Below are 19,751 nucleotides of genomic sequence, written 5' to 3'. Positions count from 1 at the left end.
TTGCATACGTGAACATGTTGTCACGTTACAACTTTGTCTATATCGACACACCTAAGTAATAAGCTTTTTACATTGGAACAAAAATCAGGTTTTAGGGCTGTTTCGTCATTTATTTGATAAAACAGGCAACATTTTCCGTAATTTGCAACACAAAAATAAATGAAATGATAGCTGTGTCATTTATTCTAAGCAACGCACGAAAACACCATACTATTATATGCAACCCTGCTTTTTTGCCATAAACTACCGAAAAATACAACTTAAACAATAAGAAAAGTGAATATAAATGGTTAAAATAACAAAAAAATGTGTTCTGAAATTCCTGTTTTTATACCATCCACCATAATATGGAGGGTATAATTTAATTTGTCATTCCGATTGTAACACATCGAAATATTCATCGGAGACCCTATAAAGTATATATATTCTTGATCAGGGTAAAATTCTAAGTCGATATAACCATGTCCGTCCGTCTGTCTGTTGAAATCAAGATAATAATTGTTCCACAAACATCCCATAAGGGACAAGGGAGACTTCTCTCATATCAATGAGTGCACCCGGATTCATATTAGTTCAATGATTTAGGACCTACAGTTTATCGCCGAGTCCGAAGGGCGTGTCTAAGACACCACTTTTTGTAGAGAAGTTGTACATGGCTGAAATACTCAGGAAATGTCGCCAACATTACTGAGGGGTATTTTGCCACCGTTGAAAAGTGTTTTGATGTCGTGGGAATCGAACCCACGACCTTATGTGTGCAAGGCGGGTGTGCATACCATTGCACCCGATTTTCGGTATTTTGAAGGTTGTGGCCACAATAATCCACCGAAATGACTGACATTTGGTAATTAGTCTTCGTTGGGGGTACAAACCTTTCCCCCAGAATTTTGTCGGTATATGTAAACGCCTTCATATAGCCCGCATAGAACGGTATTTTTAAGGTTGTATCCACGATAATTCACCGGAATGTCTGAAACTTGGTATTTCGTCTTCATTTTGGATATAAAACTTTCCCTATGGAATTGGTCGGCATATGTTCACTCCTTCATATAGCCCCATAGAACGGTACCTCCTAATTTTCGGTATTTTGAAGGTTGTGGCCCCAACATTCCTCCGGAATGGCTGAAATTTTGTTTTAGTCTACGTTTGATGTATAAAACTTTCTCCTCTTAATAGCCCCCATAAAACGATACCTCCCAATGTTCGGTATTTTGAAGGCTAAAATGTTGTATTCTTCGTTAGTGGTATAAAACTTTCCCGCAGAAATTTGTCGGTACAGGTTCATGTCTTAATATAGCCCCCAATACAACTTATCGCATAATAATTCGAACGCATAATAATACAACATAATTCGAATCTTTTTATTCTTATTTTTCTCACTGCAATTTAAAAAACCAAGATTTGGGAGTTCTTTCCTTTCTGCGTATACCGCCGTATTGTTTGTGGTTCAGGGTATAATAATGCCAAATAGTGAGTTACACGGGTTGTCACAACAACAAAGTATTTAAATATTTAATAAATGTTATTTATACATGAACTTTATAAGAATTAAAAAGTATTATAGTTTAAGGAACAAAAATTGTACCAAAAGAGTTGCGGAATCAGGTGTGTAGGATATTCAAACCCTTTATTTGCATCTTGCTGGTGTAATATGAACATGAGTTTTTGCTGGAAATAAAAAATTATATGACTCGAAATTCATGACTTAGTTAATATATTTATGTAAAAACATAGATACACACATGAACATACAGCATCTTGACTCACACAGGGTGGATTGTACTGAAACAGGATGGTGGTGAAACCAAACATATTAATAATCTCAAACACTCACTCCCCATGGAAGCAGTCGACATTAAATATCTTAAAATGGTTTAGCCACAATAAAAGTACAGGAAATTGTAGACACGCTTTTGGTGGCGACATTTGATGTCGATTGTCAGGGGTGGTTGCAGTTCAAGGGGTGGTCAGTGGAACACCGAATATTCCCATAGCTTCTCATTTACAACTGTTGTCGCGACGATTAAATAATATAGGGTTGATGATATTCAATGTTTGTACAAATAAGTGCAATTCTTTTAAGCAGTCCACTCACTGTTAAGCTTGCTTGCCAGTATTTGTGGTATTAAGACGAATGGTGTATATTTTGAAATTTCTATGTGAATAATTTTTAACAAAAAAAAACACAAATAAATAAATAAAAATAAAAAAACAATATAGTTAAGTTCGGTCGGGTACTTAAAATCCTTAAAAAACCTAAAATCTGGAAATACCGTTATGTAAGGGCTATACCCAAACATGGATCAATGTTGGCAATTTATCTAAAACCCTCAAAATACCTAAAGTCACGAGGTACCGTTATAATTGAGCTCTACCAAAACATGGACCTATGGTGAACATTTTTGGTGTAGAAAGTTCATAACCGCAATTAATAAATTACACCAAGTTCGGTTAAAAATTTTAGCTGAAAGCGTCAAAATGCCGAAAATCGTGAGGAATATATGGCGTAGAAATTTCGTGACTATTGGGAACCTCAAATTTCAAATTACGCGAAGTTCTGTCTAATGTAGCTAAAACCCTTAAAATACAGAAAATCGGACCCATTATATGGAAGCTATACAAAAACATGGACCTATGTATGTTGACAATTTTTGGTGGAAAATTTTCGTGACCACTGGGAAGGTTCGGTTAAAAAGTTTAGCTAAAATCACAACGTGGCCCGATATCGCCCATCTTCGAACTTGACCTGCCTATGGCAAAAATACACTCCCGGACGTTAGAGTGATTACAAAAGATGGACATGTCTAGGTCGACTCAGAATTATATCCTGTTCAGGAATATACTTTATCGCAAAAAATTATTAAAATTAAAAAAAAACCGGAAAAATAAACTTAATATACCCTTCATACTATAGTGGAGAGTATAAACAAACATGTGGATGGAAGAAATATTTTAAATTTTGCATATTGATTAAATTGTATTTTACATACCAATCGAACACATACATACGTACGGAAGGAAGGGTTGCATCGGCTGGTCAAGCCTGGCTGATAGGGAGAGAACTACTTCATTGAAAAATATTGCATTGTTGTGACATTGCAAGTTCATCCATTGAATATTATGTTATAATTGCGGTATTAACAAGGTGCGAAATTAAATAAAGTAGGTCGCTAGCTGATGTCTTTTAACATTTTTTTAACAAACACAAAATTAGACTATCATTATCCCTTAACATGTCTATTATTCACTTTTGGATAACTAACCTGTTTCGTTTGAATGAACGACCTAACTTCAACCCTGAATTTACGCAGAAACACAAATATAGGGCTGTTGCTTCAACATGTTACAATCAACTGCATAGAAATAAACACACATACACAAACAACTTCAAACATTATATATTTTAACAGACAACCCTTGGTTGAGCAGAATGCAAAAAATAGGGTGAATTTTTAACACATATCGTAAATACAAATGTAAAGAAACATAGAATGTTAAATTACATACGATAATCATAACAGAATACTTTGTGAATTAACGTATAGTATGATTGTACAACAGCTGCTGAAAGGACCGTGTGAGGAATTTAATCGAATACAAATAAATAAACTAATAAAAAAAACAAACTGCAAACTATTATTAAATTAACTTCACAAATTGTTATAATGTTAATATTTTTATATTTTAAATTTTCATTCGATTCAACATTTCGAAGTGAAATTACTATCCTCCCACCCACTTTTATGCACATTTCTAGTGGTAGGGGGTTACATTTCTCATTTACATTTAAATGCGATTTTAATATGTTTGTTTGTACATCTTTTTGGAAATTTAAATGACATAACTGTTGCACATTCACTGACTGAGAAGATGCCAATTTATTCACCACAAAACAGAGAACAACTTCCTCTCCCTTGTTGTGCATGTGATAGATTTCTTGGCTCTTTAACTGTCATTTCTCACTTCACCTCCTACCCGTTACTAAACGCCAATTGTTGTATGCTAAACTGTCAACCTCTCTCGCTCTCTGTGCAGAACCATCACAACCAACTACCACAACATTTGTTGAAGTATACCGACAAAAACATCAACTAAGCAATGATAGAGCACCAGAGTTGAGTTTGCCATATAAAAAGAGTACGTAACGGTCAGATGAGTTTAGTTGTCGTGTTACTATTGAAATGAACGGTCGTCGCAAGGAGGATCTCATTTAAAAAAGAAAATATTTTAATTTTTTTTACAACAGCAAAACCAAAACATAAGATAAATTGTGACTTTTTACATGACATGAGCATATGTTTGACGAAAATATGTGAAAACACCAAAATACATGAAAAAAGTGGGTGAACATTTCAACAGAAAACGTTCACAAATCCGTGCAAATAAATTAGTACAATGAATTTAACAAAAAAGTGCTCCTAAGGATTGTCGGTTCGATTTATTTTTGTGTATTTATTCAAATTGTTTGCTTTCTTGATGAGTGCGAGTTGTGAGTATTCCGTACTCCCGCGACGAAAAATAAGCTCTCGTGTACTCGTTGACTTCGTACGGTTAATGTTTTGTGTCAACTCGTTTTATTAAAATTGTGTTTGAGAAGACCAGAATGTGCATGTGTTTTGTGTGTTCTTTAGAAATTCGGTGAACGGCTCATTCCGACAAAGGACACATAATATCGAAGTGAAGAGCATTGAAAAAAATGCATCAAAATGCTTCAGAGTCCCCATAACGAACAAAAGTGCAAATAATAGAAAAATCCCCGCAGCACAATTGCAGTGTTCAAAACCAGCCGTCGCCGTTTCTCACTTAAGGAGAAAGTGAGGTATGCCACTTGAAAATCCTGGTATTTTTGTATTTAGTGTAAATAAGCAATTTGATTCGAGCTTAATTTAGTTTACTGTCCAAAACGAAGTAAACGGTGATTTGTTTTGCTTGTTTGACCGTATTTTTGATTTGTTCATGCTACACAACAGTTTCCTCGACCCTGTCGGTGTTTTGTTCATCGTTACAACTATTTCCTGTATTGGGAAAAGTCGGTCACAATCAATAGGCTGATTTTACAGATGCAAATTCATTAATTTATTATAATTGATTTAAATGCAAGTATGGGCAAATTTGCATATGTGGTTATGCGTGTGTGTGTGTGCGGATACATATTAGTATTGGTTGGTGTATGTAGTTGTTCGTGCATTTCGTTTGTGAACTGTGTACTTTTCTTTCAGTCGTAGCTTTTGAATGTTTTTGGTGTTGTCGTCGTCTTTCGCATCGTTGTCGCAGTTGTAGGTCTCCTCGTGCATGTTCTATAAACTAACACTCATACACTCGTATGTATATGATGAAGTGTTAGTGAGTAAATCGCAATGTATTTCCGGTTTATGCAATTTGTTCATTTAGTTTTTCTTGTTTTTGTTGTTCAAAATTTCTTCCTTTGATATGCTCTCTGATGTGTGTATTCATTAACGTCGTCACTCCTTCGCCCCTTTAGAAATCGCGAAAAAATGAAAATGCCAACATTTATGTTGCAAATGACCTTATTGCAATCAAGCGTTTATCTTCTATATGAGAAACGTTGGCTGTATTAAGGAACAATAGCATGTGGCCCAGAGCTATTGTATGAAAATGAATACATGCTCATTTCCAACTAATTGTTCATAACAAACGGTGAATACATTAAAAACTATTTGTCGGAAATTGTTGACCTATATTTCATTTTGTAAGCAAATGAAAAAAAAAACTTATTTTAGAGACGCTTTGATATAGAATACTTCACATGAAGCACGAGTGTGTATGTTTGATATTTATCATGCAAGACTTTTTCAAATGCGTCTTTGGACATTTAAGTATGAATTAGGATAAAAATAAACAACCATTGTTGTACTTTTTGCAGTTATCAGAATTCAATAAGGTGTACTCCTATCTCGATATGTTTTTGTATAGTAATTCGTCAACCGTAGTCATTCAAACGTCTGTTTATAAAGTGCAAATTCCTTGAGTTTTACTTTTTTTGTTATTTATCTTTTTATCTGAACTCTACGTGACATTAAAACTACTATCTTTGTATAAGCTACCATCTGGATAACTCCCAACGTCAATTTTCAATAGACACATTGAAATCTGTTTTCTTAAAATAACAATAAGCTATGCGTCCACAATTAGACGTAACACGCTTGAATCAGTAGTGAATATTGTTGATCACAGTTGCAGATCTGAAAGCATTCTGCAAAATGCGCAAACATGTTTATAAAGAAAGGACATACAGAAGGTGCCAGTGTTTCTAAACAGTGTTGAATTTCGCCGGTTATATGGTCTTATAAAGTGACTTCTAATGTGCTTAAGAAAGAAATAATTTTTGTCACGAATATCCCTCATGGGACAATAGGCAAAGGCCGTACGGCACCACACGGCATTTCAAACTTAATATGACACCACTTGTAGCTAGGAACATTTACATTTCTGAAAACATAAACTACTCCGAGTAATTTATTTTTTCAATTGCCTGAAATGTGATGTTGTCTTTAGGGTCGAATGTGACATTCTAATTGTTTCCTAATCGTTTTCAGAGAAGAATCATCTATCCAATGCGTTCAATATTACAAGGCGTAACACAGAAAGACAAAATTTCTAAAAACGAAATAAAAATAAAATTAGTTTCTTGATTAAGTGACACGATATATACATTTCTACGTAACCACCTGTGATAAAGTTGGACATTTTCTAGACATCCAATAAAAGTTGCATAAAACATAACATGTCGATGTTTTCAAAGTGTAATACTTTTGCTTCAGAACGAGCTTGAAAAATCGTTTCAGTATTTTAGAACAAACCAGTAAGGAAAGGGTCAAAATCGAGCGAGACTGGCTATCTAAAAAATAGATTCCCCAATTTTTATGGGAATTGGACAAAAAAGGGATCTGCACGTTGATTACAAAAAAACATGTGATCCTATAAATATCCCCCAATGGAACTATGGATCTATCTCGTTTTCTTTGGCACGTTACATACAAATACACCAGACACCAGAGGGTGGCACTGGGTATATTATAGCAAAGGTATTGTAGGTATATATTCCAAGATAATTGGAATGGGAAAGAGGAATGGGGAAAGGTATTTTAATTTTTTTTATCGAAAAGTACACAATGTGAATTTTTTATATTACAATTAAAAAACTTATGCTTGTTTTTACCGTTATGTTGTCGTATTAAAAAATGATAAAAATATTCAAAATGGAAATTTCGCACAAAATATATTTTGTATTCACTTTGGTTTTATTCTATATTGTATTTGTTGTTCAGCGTCAAATACGACAAATTATTCGTCAAAGCTTGTCAGAGTGATATATTTATTTTAAATGTCAGTATATTTGTTTTATATCAATATTACTGTACTATGTTCATAAATTGTTGGAACCATACATTTAATAATTTATTTTATAATTTATGTGATGTAAAAATAAAAGAAATATTTCAAATTTGGCGGTATCAGACGGTATTCTTCGTTATAAAGAGATTCGCCTGTATATATGTAGGTTCAGCGATAAGCAAATTAATTGATGACATGTTACAAATTGTAAACACTATAAACTATTTTTGATGAACCACAATAAAAATTATAGCAACAAGATGCGACGCAGAAATGTGTAATTTTCAACAGATTTGTTGTTGTATGATTTTAGGCAAACACACATTTTGCCTTGCAATTTGAAGCAACAATTGATTCTACCTTTATGCACTTTTTTAAGTAAACCTGAGCAAAAGTGCGCAAAATGTCGCGATGTTTCTTTTTTTAAATGCAAACATATGGGGCTTTTTGCTGTGGTGATGCTGATCATCAACAACAAATTTTAGTATATTTTCAAAAAGTCGAATTCTGTAAAAACTATATGCAATGAAATTACTCATCACTTTTCTAATATTGGTCCAATTTGATTTTTTTGTATTTTTTGTTGTTTTAACAGCTATTTATTAAAAAAAATAGAAATACAACTTGCACATTGGGATTGGATGCAATTTTCGCGATTTTAAATTTAAAATCGATTTTTATCAATGTTTGTACGCTTCGATTTTCTCGAAATTTTGTATTAACCTACGATTAATTACAAAAATTTTAAGCCCTATTTAGTAGTGGGATTCGAATGATTACTATTTTTTCCTATTTTTTTTTTTATTTGTCAATACAATTGTTCTTTTATAACAGTGTGAAAACATTTGTTATTTTACCAAAAAATAAATACATAGTTTCATTTATAAACATTACATAAGTTAATACAGAATTCGACTTTTTCAAGGTCCGACAACTAGCTGTGAGAATGTTTTTACGATTTGTTGCTGTTCTTCTTTCTTTGTTTAAAATTGTGATGAAAATCTCTGTGATTTTTTGTTTATCGTACAATTTGCAAAAAAATTTTGCAAAAAATTCAACTATTTCATTCCCGCACAATATAGAGTGTGCGTCTTTCATACGATAAACAAAAAATCACAGAGATTTCCATCACAATTTTAAACAAAATATTAAGAGTGTTGATAATGAATAGAGAGGTGAAATTTGAATGAAAAAACTTTACACATTGAGCGGTGTCATTACGGAATCTATAATCACATTTTTTTGTTATTTTAAAATTAGAAATTATTCGTTATGTCAAAAAGTGTAAATCTTAAAAAAGTAATCGTTAAGAGTTAATATCACGGATTTCATTAATTGTTTAGTGTTCATAAATGCAGTATATTTTTTGTAGAAAATTTGTCTTGTTCACATTTGCAGTATGCGGAAAATGTTTTAATTATACGACATTTATTTAAAGAACAATAATAGACAAAAATATATACTAGAAAGTTTGATTAGTGAGAAATGTTCATAAATATTAATTTTACTTTGAAAATTATTTTTAATTTTAGGAATGCAATAGTGAGCGTACATAAATGCAATAAAATAACGTGTTATATATCGACAAGTCAGTGTAACACTACATGTTTTCTTTACTTTGGTACTGCTTTGTCTTAAATGATGACAAGGGTATGTATGTTGCATTTATGAAGTGAGCCTCTGTTATGCCAAATGGATAATTTTGAAAAAAAAAATATATTTTTAACTAAAATCTTTTACGCCGGGCATTTTTACGTACAATGTTTCAAGTTTCTACATAAGATTATAAGGTGATTCAGTGAAAAAATCGCATGCACAAAATGATTTTAAATTTTGAATTTATCGGAATTATTTGAAATTTTTTGAAGTTTTGAAGATATATAATTGAAAATCAACTTTAGGGCCACCAAACTGATATATCATTTGTTTCTCACTATTTTTTTCTGAGAATCATAAAAATGTCATAAACGCTTTTTTCAAAGATGTAATATTTAAACAAAAACAAGCAAAAAGTCGTTAAGTTCGGCCGGGCCCAACTTTTATACCCTCTACCATAAAATAGTCATAATTAAAATGGAAAATTAGTGTCCTTTCACAATTTTAGGTGGAAAAATTTTTCGACCATGGGTAGATACTTCAATTGCCTAAATTATCTAATCTAATCTAAAAAATGTGTTCAGATAGATGATAGGTACCACCTACAAGGCTATATCAAAGTGTCAACCTATCTTTATAATTTTTGGTGGAAAAGTTTCATAACTGCAGAAACCCCAAAAGTCAAATTAAGGATAATTCCATCAAACAGACCCTCAACATACCGAAAATCGGCAGGTACTGTTATATAGGAGCTATACGAAAACATGGACCTATGTTGACGAATTTTGGCGAAGAAGTTTAGTGACCACAGAAAATTCAAATCTCAAAATACATCTAGTTCGATTAAAAATTGTAGCTAAAACCCTCAACATACCGAAAGTCGTTATATGGGGGCTAACCATAACATGGGCCTATGTTGACGATTTTTACAACAGAGAACCTCAAATGTCAAATTACAGCTAGTTCGGTTAAAAATTGTAGCTAAACCCCTCAACATACCGAAAGTCGAGAGGTGCCGTTATATAGGAGCTATGCCAAAACATGGACCTATGTTGATGATTTTTAGTTTCGTTGCCACTGAAAATTTAAATGTCAAATTACAGCTAGTCCGGTTAAAAATTGTAGCTAAACCCCTCAACATACCAAAAGTCGAGAGGTACCGTTATATAGGAGCTATGCCAAAACATGGACCTATGTTGATGATTTTCAGTTTCGTGACCACTGAAAATTCAAATGTCAAATTACAGCTAGTTCGGTTAAAAATTGTAGCTAAACCCCTCAACATACCAAAAGTCGAGAGATACCGTTATATAGGAGGTATGCCAAAACATGGACCTATGTTGATGGTTTTCAGTTTCGTGACCACTGAAAATTCAAATGTCAAATTACTGCTAGTTCCGTAAAAATTTTAGCTAAAACCCTCATAATACCGAAAATCGGGGGCTACCGTTATATGATGTGGAGAAGTTTCATGGCCACTGAGAACCTTAAATGTCAAATTACAGCTAGTTCGGTTAAAAATTGTTGCTAAAATTCCCAAAATACCGAAAATCGGGGGGTACCGTTATATGGGGGCGATACCAAAATATGGACCTATTTTGACAATTTTTAGTGGAGACGTTTCATGACCACTAAGAACCACAAATGTACAAATTACAGCTAGTTCGGTTAAAAATTGTAACTAAAATTCCCAAAATACCGAAAATCGGGAGGTACCGTTATATGGGGGCTATACCCAAACATGGACCTATGTTGACGCTGTTTGGTGAAGAAGTTTCATGATCGTTGAGAACATCAAATGTCAAATTACAGCTAGTTCGGTTAAAAATTGTAGCTAAAATACTCGAAATAACGAAAATCGGGAGGTACCGTTATATGGGGGCTATATCAAAAAGGGACCTATGCCCATATCCTTTGGAATATAAGTTTGTTGATCACTAGGAACTCTAAATGTCAAATAATTCGGTTTGAAAATGTGACTAATAACGTAAAAATACCTGAAATCGGGCTGTACACTTACATATATGGGAGATATACCAAAACGTGGGCCGATATAGCTCATCATCGAACTTGACCTGCCTGCAAACAAAAGACACATCTTCCCAAAATTTCAGCGTCCTATCTCCATTTTTGTGGATGCTAGAGTGATTACCACAAACGGACGGACGGACATGCATATATCGACTCAGAATTTTACGCTGGTCAAGAATATATTATAGGGTCGCAAACGAATATTTCAATGCGTTACAAACTGAAAAACAAACTTAATATACCCTCCATAATACTATGGTGGAGGGTATAAAAAAACCTTATTTTAGTGATTAATAGGTAAAAGTTCATCCATCCGTGCTACAGGATATCATTTTTGAGAAAATATATCGAAAAGTCATAACTTAATGTACACTTAACTGAACCTATTACGGTTTATGTCTCAGAAGTTGTGTTATTTGGCCCTTCAATTCCTACTTCATTAGAGCTGGATATAGTTTCTGTACTTATTATACCACTACATAATTCAAATTTGGTTAGTTCCTTGAAACAAGTTTAAGCAACCATAAATCCATCCACCGATTAGTCTCCTTATTATTTTCGCCTCCTTATTATTTCATAATACAACTTTTCCCTGGCATAAATTTGTTAATAAATTTTTCATAACAAACAAAAGCCAAAAATTTATCATTTAATATCGGATCTTTGTAACAGAAGTAACAGATGAGCGATCAAAAGAAGTTAAAAACATTTTCCAAATTTCAACAAAAAAATGATATTTTTGCATGTTAATCGTGATTGGTGTAGTGTGGCTAATTTGCGACTTCGACCTATTGACATATCCAATATTGACCACTCGAACGAAATTCTCTTTTTATATCCTCCATCATAACATGGTCATGATGTTCGTACGAGTAATACATCCACTTTTTGATATATGACATTAACAACAGAAATAGCTGAAATCAGTAGTGCGATTCTCTAACTCAATTTTTTAGTTAGCCACCGATTACCGATGTTTTTCGGTAAGATAGCTACGAATCAAATAGAGTCGTAAAGTCCTACCGATAGCAGGAGTGTTGTCAACTTTTTTTGAACTTTTCATTCATAATTTTGCGATTTAATTTTACCGAGTTTTGCGTTTTAATTTTACCGTTGGCTTAAAAATGAGTTAGAGAATCGCACTACAGGTTTCAACATAATTAATGGTGGAAGTTATAACAAGTTCGGAAATCAACGCCAATTTTACTTGTTCTAAAATATTTTTATATATAAAGAAATGTTTGCTTGTGGTAGAAGAGTTTTTTCACGTTCAGTTCCGTTATCATGGCAAGTATGTATATACATCCCCCGCAAAACACGTATACCGTTGTCATCGACACATCAGTAGTGCGATTCTTTAACACATATTTTGAGTTGCCGACAGAAATCGGTAAAATTAAAACGGAAAATTATGAATGAAAAGTTCAAATAAAAGTTGACAACACTCTTGACATCGGTAAAACTTTACAGCTGTTTTTTATTCGTCGTTAACTTTCCGAAAAATATCGGTAATTATTGAAATTATAAGCATTTTAATTTTACCGACAATTATCGGTAACTCAAAACTGAGTAAGAGAATCGCACTACAGAACTGCGTTAAGAATTAAATGCGATCGGTGCGTTTTTAGGGAAGGTAAAAAACATTACATCCACTTAACAATTTCGAACATTGGGCACTGATTTATATTTTTTGAAGAACATTGCGATAGCATAGTTTGGATACTCCCTTGGAGATTTCACCAAGCTACGGCATTTCTAAATTGACCCCCAAGCGTAGGAAACGAATTTACCATAGTATATTTTAGATCTACAACAATGTTTCAATGAGGTACACTTCTGATCGTATCAAACGTATATAGAAGACGACTTTTCAGCGAGTGGATAAGGTGAGCTTTCTCATTAGACCGATTGTATGTCTTAGCTCATTAATAGGATTTCATTTTTAACACCACTTACAGAGAAGACGAAATCGCGAGCATCTCAACAATGTCGAAAATAACGGTTAGTTATGTCCCTCGTATACATGTCCCATCTAATTTTACATTTAAGCTGCATCAAAGCCGTAATATATCTGATATAACTATTGTAAAAACTGAGCAAACGCTTTATAAAAAACTGCACGCCGAAAAAAGGAAAATGTATACATACAGAAATTTCTTAAGTAGGTATGCTCGTATTTGTTTTTCTGAAAAAATATGTAATTTACAGAGACCATTTTAAAACAGCATGTTTAGCAATGTTTTACTTCTAGATTCATTGAGGAACTATCAATTTAAATCATTATTAAAACAAGCATTTTAATGTATATTGACTATAACTCTTATACATACATATATCGTTTCAATTAAAAAACGCATAACTTACTTCTTTTACCAGCAATTAAAATCAAAATAAATCGAAAAGTTATAGAGTTTCTCCATAACGTATTTCTCCATTTCATCCTCAGCAAGCTACTTTATAGAGAAATTTGACAGTATAAATATTGTAAAAATTTCAAATATGTTTGGAAATAAATCCAAAGCAAATCGGACCTAACGCTTTATTGTAATTGTTTTTCTTTTTTGTTCCCTCTGAAGTTGTATTTGCCCGCCTCCCAGACACTAGCAGTGTATAATTGGGCTATTTTACATGTATAATTCGTATATCCAGTGGAACCATTCATTCACACACACACAACTTCAACCGCCACACAGTGAACGCAGACCGGAAGGTCAGGAGAGACAGAGAGCGAGAGCAAGGAAACAGAATAGCAAACAGCTTCTGTTACAGTGTTACACTGTCTGTTATTATAATTTTTATCGTTAAACATTAGCATCATTTCCGAAATTATGTAAATTAAGCAAAACGATGGTGTAACGAGCGTTTTAAGTTTCCGTCTTTTAATTTCCGCACAACATCATAAGCATATTTCGGGTAAAACTCCCAAAGCAAACACAACAAAACAACGTTTCGTACCCGGCACCGTATACTTCGTTTCGTTGACACCACCATAGCAAACACTACAAATTGGGCCACCAACAAGTCAACTAAAAATGAACATACCGTATAAAGACCACGTTTACATGTCGGCCTTCTTGTCTGGCTGGCTGTCTGCTTCTTGAAGTTATGAGAAACAACCGCACGCCGTTTAACAATTCAAATTTTGACTCTGTGAAACCTTAACGCCCTCGTTTTTGGGGGCATTTTCATTTGGCGAAGGAAATTTGGAAGTTTTCATGGTTCGCCTTTTTTGTTTCGATTCGCATTCATGTGATATTAAAATGCGTGCTCAACTACAATTTGTTTAGTTTCATAATTTTTGGTTGGCTGGCAGCAACAAAGAAAACTGTCAGAATGTTGGAAACTTGCACTAAAGTGCGAAGACCAAGGAGCGCAATTTCGCCATTACAGTTATTATAAATAAATATGTTCAAACCACTGACAATCTGACATTGTATATATGTATTTGCTCACAGACGACTGGGCGGATGGGTGAATGTCGTTTCGACCGAGAAAATTGGAGCATCACAGCAGTTCCCATTCAAAAGAACCCCAACATTGGCCCAGTGGGAGTATTAGTTTATGCTGGACCACTCTGCGTTTAGCGGAAGTTTCACGGCTTTTTGCCGACTATAAGCGGATTTTCGACTTTTTTCTTGTTGGTACAGGACATTTACAGTTTATGTTTGTATACAGATAGGTATATGTATACGTAGTTGCAGTGTTTAGTGTTGAGTCTGTTTTGACACTGAATATTGTATTCGTAAGATAGTGAAATGTTTGCTCAAGCCACTTTGTCAGGCAACAACTAGAGTAGTTGGTTCAGATCATTGTGGAGCTTACCGCAATCAGACACACAAACAAACACAATGAATATATACATATTTATGGTGGAATAATATTCCTACGTTTATAATTTATTCCATAACTTTACTTGGTCCGCAGGGAGTCTGTCCTATTTAGTTCGCCGGTGTATCAATTATTATGACATTGTAAGCTACTGGCAGTTGCCACATCGTAAAGTGTGGAATCCGAAAAAATTAGGAATCCTGCTGATTTTATTTTTTTTTTTCTTTTGGTGTGGAACACCTTCGACTGTCCTAACAAAATAATTGGCTAACGAAATTATTCAAATAAATGCAAACATTAAAGTATCCACAGACAAATTTTATGAGCTGTTGTAAACACTATGCTGTAAAATGCTTCTCTCAGAAGATATAATTCTAAAGAAATTTAAATTTGAAAGTTTGAAAAGTATTAGGAGAGAAAAAATAAAAATATTTGTTTTTTATTCCAAATACCGCTCAATTAATGAATGTTTGCTTTTTAAAAAAATATATTTATTTACTCTTGTGAATAACAAATAGTATGTATGATGAAATATAGCTAAAATGTAAATTTTTTATATTAGAAATCACAAAAAATTCATCATCACGTTATACTCTGCAATTAATTTGATTAGCCGTTTACATTATTGAAATACACCAAATAGAAAAAGATACATTGTCATTATAGTACAATTTTGAAGTATTGAAATTGATAAACCTTGCTTCTTTTACAATAACACTGATATTTAACCCTTATTATCAATCTATTTTGTATGGATTTATAGATCATGAAATTCTTCAAAGAAGAGATAGTCACCATCATACGTCCCAACAATAACCATTGCTTAGTTATGATCACTTTTCATCAAAAACGTAAATATATTAAGATAGGAAAACTCAATTCTTAACGTTTGTCAATAGAAGGGGTTAAGATCTTATGTTTGATAACACTGTGTAACATTTTAAGGTAATCTTGCGCAAACAATTTCTACTGAGGATATTTTAAGGTACTACATACCAAAATGACATAGATTATACTTGGTCTTTGTTTTGTCAGATCCAGCTTGGATTTAGGGTCTCATCTAAACATGGCTAAATATTTATTTTTTATAACAAATTCGAATCTTGTTTTCACTTCTGCAGCAAAGAAGAAGAAGGAGATAAGAGCGCGAAGAAAATAGTTTGAGAAATAATATATCTTAACATTTAATAATTTGTATAAATTTCACACCATATATCCAAAACTGTTAAAGTTTTTAGAAAATTCTATTGTCATAAAATGCCTTTATCACGTGGTTTCTTGTATATTTTTCAACGACAATTTGATAAATGTATCAGCAATAAATATATCAACGACAAATCCCAAATATGAGAATAAGCTGCCCGTCTGAACAGTGTTTGAAATTTGTGTTAAAAAATATATGATACTAAATTCCACTGAAACAACATGTACTAAGCATTTTACAGTTTCAAAATGTTCAGAAGAATTGCTGACAACATTTGTTGGCAGATTTAATATATTTTCATGCGCTGGATGGAGTTTTTCCAATTGGTCTGTTCAACACATAGGGTCTACTACTTTAGGGCTCCAATATTGCTAAAGACTGCAAGGCAAAATTCCTCATTTCTGAGATAAAGGCACGTTAAATGCCACAAATTTTATTTTTAGCCCAAAATCCGAACTGGATCTGACGAGACAAACCCCAATTAAGGTTATTGTAGTCTCAATATGTACTCTCAAAAAAAAAAAAATGCATCCTAGAAGTTGTTTGCATTTTCAGTGTTGCACAGAGTAACTAAACATACATACATATATTTTTTCTTGTTAATAAAATATCAAACTGTAAAAAATAAAAGTTGACTTGAATTTAATTTTTAACGTCCTATCTAAACAAGAACGAATATGTTTTAATCTTTGTTGTTCCAAAGTTATTATGCGTCAGACAAAACTACATAAAAATACTGAAAAGAAAAGTTCACAAACAAAATCTGTATTAGTTAATGCAAAAAGTATGTACGTTTTAGTGCACAATCGACATTCACACAAAAACAGACAAATATGCATGTAGGCAGATGTGTACTAAAATACACACCAATGCAAATATTATTAAAAATTAGATCACAATTATCAGCTTCTATGCTACATATGTAGATGCTGCTCTATGGACAAAAATAAACTAAGCTAAAAAACTTCAGTATATGAACTTCTCATGAAATATGTCGGAGTATTACAAACGTTTTCTGACTTTACCATCTTTCCTTCGGACATTTTATTGATCTCGTGAAATTTTTCATTCAGTTTCAAAAAATATACAATAATATACATACATACATATGTATGCATGTTTGTATATAGTGGTGTATGCAAATTGCAAGAGTTGAAATGTGTTTGCTTGAATGTGTGTGTGTGTGTGTAATAAATCGTGTATTTTTTTGGATGTTAAAGAAACAAATGAAAAAAGAGAGGGAGAAGAAAAGCAACGTTCTTTGTAAACTATTTTGTGAATTGTTTCGTTTTATTACTTTATCGGCATCTGCAGCAGCTTCCGTATGCACATGCCCTATGCAACAACAAGTTCTCCTCATGTCCTCTGGAACTTTGTTGTTTATGTTCAGCTGTGCAGTTGCCGCTGATGATGTTGTTGGTGTCATGTAGTTCTTTCTGTTGCTTCTGTAACTGCTCCTTTCGAACTATTTTGCTTTTCTCCTTTGGAACACACTCATGCATGATGACATTGATAAATTATATCAGAAACAAACGCGCAGTATGAAACTTTTATTTTATTCGCTTTGCAATTGTTTCATTGGCAACGAACAGGGTAGAGGAAAAGATGATATGTAACATATCAGGCTATGTGCCAGGAATCGCACTTTCATTTAGTGCAACTTTTAGATGATTTCGATTGTCACATCAGTTGCACCAAACGCGCAAAATACTAAAAGGTTTCTTATTTAAAAATGGAGTTTCATTAAATATTCCGGATTCATCTTAAGAAATTTCAGGAAGATTAATAGTGAGACCGAAAAACTGATGGAAATTATACAAAAAAAAAAAAAAATAATGTGTTATATAACATAGATGGTTAAAATTACTTCAAAATATGTTTTAAGGGAAAATTAAAAGAGCGTTTTCGTAACCATTTGTTTTTTTAATTTTTTAATATATTTAAGACACAGACGACATCTAAACAATTACAAAAATCATTGGTCATAAAGCTTGACACTAACGAGAAATTAATTAAAATTAATATTAACAAGTAAAAAAGTATCAGTCGGCTTTGCCGACAGATATATAGCCTCAGCCTATGTGAATTGAAATTTTCACCTACGGTCAGATCGAATGTATTTATGGTCTTTTCATTATTTTGTGGCCTATTTTTGGATATATAAAAAATTTTACAAGTTCGCATTAAGCCGGTATTAGATGCAAATAACATTATTCCAAATCATCAATTTGGCTTTAGAAATTCCCATTCAACAATTGACCAAGTTCACCGCATAACTGATGTAATTGAGAAGGCCTTAGAGGAAAAAATGGTATGTTCAGCAATATTCCTAGATGTTTCACAGGCATTTGATAAAGTCTGTCACACCAGTCTTGTAACGAAACTTCGCACACTGTTGCCAGAAAAGTATTGTAAACTACTTAAATCATATCTAGACGGTCGTCTATTCCGCATTAAATGTGAGGACGAATACTCACAACTGAGAAAGATAAAAGCAGGAGTCCCCCAAGGGAGCATCTTAGGCCCACTATTGTATTTATTATATACAAGCGATGTCCCAGAATTTGAAGAAACAACAATGGCTACGTTTGCTGACGATACAGCTATTCTGTCCGTTGCCAGAACAGAAAATGAAGCAAAACATAGATTGCAGAGAGCAGTTAATTCAGTAGTAGAATGGACAAAAAAATGGCGTATTAATTTAAACAGCTCTAAATCCACACATGTGGATTTTTCGAACAAAACATTGGCCTGCAGTCCAGTATTTATAGATGACATACAGGTCCCATATTCAAATACAGCCAAGTATCTTGGAATGACGCTAGATGCGAAATTGCGATGGAATGAACATGTTAAAATGAAAATCACCGAATTGCAATTGAAATGGAAAAAGTTAAATTGGCTAATTGGAAGAAAATCCAAACTCTCGATTGAAAATAAGTTACTAATATACAATCAGACACTTAAACCTGTATGGAGTTATGGCGCACAATTGTGGGGGTGTACCAGCAAACAAAATATAGATATTATTCAACGGTTTCAGAACAAAGTACTTAGATCAATAGCAAACGCACAATGGTATATCCGAAACACAGATTTACATCGCGATCTTGGAGTGAATACTGTTACTCAAGAAATTGAAAAAATTGCAACGAATCACAACAACCGATTAAGAGCGCATATAAACTATGAAGCATCATCTCTTGCTGATCAAATGGGTTTCGAACGCAGACTTAAAAGAAGGAAGCCGTTCGACCTTGTAAGAAATTGAAAATTCTGCATATATGTATATACATAAATATATATATGAATAATTGTAATCAAATAATTTGACATAAATTGCTTGTTAGATTATTATAACTAGTTGCAGTAGTAAATAAATAAATAAAAAAAAAAAAAAAAAATTTGGATATTTGAACTTGCCGACGAAAATATAGATTAGGATTAAAGTTCAAAAGTGTTGCAGAGGAGGTACTTAAAGGAATGGACCGACATAGTCCATTATAGAAGTGGATCTTATTTTGGGAGTCATATCTTTTCGATAGATATCGCGCCCACTAATCATTTCATCGTATAACTATTGGACCAGTATGCCAGGAAGCATGGAATTGTCCACGGAGAACATAATACCACTGTAACAGCATAGGTATACATTTCTAAAGGATCTTTGAACAGACTTTAAAATTCACTTAGATACAAATGTTGATCTTTTTAGGAGATTCAAAGTTTGGACCAA

At 33.1% G+C, this 19,751-nt stretch overlaps 1 protein-coding gene across 2 annotated transcripts in view; it reads left to right on the top strand.

Moving 5' to 3' along the window:
* The first annotated feature begins 4,123 nt into the window (after nucleotides 1-4,123).
* The window catches only part of Tmtc2 (Transmembrane O-mannosyltransferase targeting cadherins 2), a 126,920-nt gene continuing 111,292 nt past the window's right edge, over nucleotides 4,124-19,751 (top strand). Inside the window, exon 1 of one of the 2 annotated variants that reach the window (XM_073964967.1) lies at nucleotides 4,124-4,819. The gene's annotated coding sequence lies outside the window, so the exon portion shown is untranslated. The remainder of the gene's footprint in view (nucleotides 4,820-19,751) is intronic. The other variant, XR_012409771.1, reaches the window with a different exon arrangement.

The sequence above is a fragment of the Musca autumnalis genome, unplaced genomic scaffold (genome assembly GCF_047663935.1).
Source record: "Musca autumnalis isolate F117 unplaced genomic scaffold, ASM4766393v1 scaffold_2, whole genome shotgun sequence".
NCBI classification, from domain to species: Eukaryota; Metazoa; Arthropoda; class Insecta; order Diptera; family Muscidae; genus Musca; species Musca autumnalis.
Note: the sequence above shows the minus strand (reverse complement) of the source record. Positions and strands in the feature narration are given on the sequence as shown.